This window comes from Gavialis gangeticus, unplaced genomic scaffold (genome assembly GCF_001723915.1).
Source record: "Gavialis gangeticus isolate Ggan-Ray unplaced genomic scaffold, GavGan_comp1, whole genome shotgun sequence".
In the NCBI taxonomy this organism is placed as follows: Eukaryota; Metazoa; Chordata; order Crocodylia; family Gavialidae; genus Gavialis; species Gavialis gangeticus.
In genome coordinates this window covers 10,838,532-10,840,139 of record NW_017729004.1, presented here as the reverse complement: position 1 = coordinate 10,840,139, position 1,608 = coordinate 10,838,532, and positions in this window count along the sequence as shown.

Genomic DNA, 1,608 nt, shown 5'->3' with positions numbered 1-1,608 from the left:
ATAGCAGCCTTTCTATCCTCAGAGCATGAATCATCTTTCTCCAGTGTTTTACAAAGCTGAATGACAAAATCTTTGATATCAAGAAAAAAATGGGTCCAGCAATAGAACACAGTTGACATCATTAATACATTTCCTATCACAGGCCCTGCATCTAAACCACCTGGTTTATCAAGGCAGAGCTGGACAATGTTGAACAGGGTTTGTACTGGAGAAGGTAGATGGTAGACTGGTACTTACTACTAAAATGAAATTTTATTAAAGACCCCAAGTGTGTGTGTGGCAAAATCCAAATTATAGCATGCATTGCAGAGGAGTGTCCTAGGTATCATTTTAATGTTTGCATTGAAGACCTGCACCAGGCTACTGATGATGCTTGCAATGGATATCAAATCTAAAACTGTCATTCCAGCCTTATCCCTCAATGTGTATAGATTGTTTATAACGTGTCCTGTCAGTTGGTTGCTGTATGCCATACAAATAAATAACATACAAAGTGTCTAGCAAATAACGGCTGCTACAGGAATAGAGCATAACGTTTTGGGGGCTGGGTTTGTCTTTGCTTTCTGTTTTTGGTGCAACACTTCCTGAAGTGAAGCCCTAACACCTGACTCCTGGCAACCGCTCGAATACAAGCAATAAACACTACTGCTGTGACTAAGCTAGTAACATCATTTTCACCTGAAAAAAATTATTAAAAATAATATTAGGCCTAAGTGAACATTTTATCTTGGTTATAGTTTTTAATTTTTTTGCAAAGAGTGAAATTAGGGGTTTTTTTCCTTTTGAAAAAATTCTTTTTCTAATGTTTTGAAGGGAGAATCTATCACTTTTTTTTTTACTTTTCTCTCCTTTTTGTTTTAACCATCCCTAAAATAGTAATTACTCTTTGTTAGGAAGGACCTGATAAAAGGATTATACAATTTAGCAAGGTTAAAAACATCAAGGGCTAGAGACAGACATTACACATACTCACCAGTATGAGTGATTGGAAACTGGTTCAGATCTGCAAGACAACAGAAGTTCAGTGCACATAAACTGCTTTCAAAATGGACAAAACCGGTTTAAGATAAACTTGGATGGATGTAGTATCAGGCTTAACTGATTTAAATTACAAGGGTTTATTGATGTGTGCCAGATTCCCTCCAGATTCAAGTTAGCTTACAGTCCCCCAGCATCCCAGAGTGCTTTGCACCTCCCTCACAACCCCCTTCCCCAACAGGCTCAAGCTGCCTGATTCAGCAGAGCAAGGAGGCATGCTTTAGCATCGCCCAACTTCTGGCCTGGCCCACTGCTGCATTTCTGGAATCAAAAGTGAATGTCTGTTCACTTGCTTATTGGTTCAATCTGCGCAGCTTAAACTAACTTGCAAAGATTGAACAGATTCAGCCTTGGGCTTTTTGACTGTGTATACTTAGCCCAAGAGTAAAAGGAAATGAGTTAGGCTAGTTCCACACTACTGACAAGTGCCTGCATAGCCATGCTTGTCAAGGACAGGATGAGGCATGATACCTGGCTGACACCAGCAGGCCAGCAAAAGCCCCTTACATAGGGACAGTTATACGAACAAATCAGTTTTTCATAGTTTCATAGTTTCATAGTTTCTAGGGT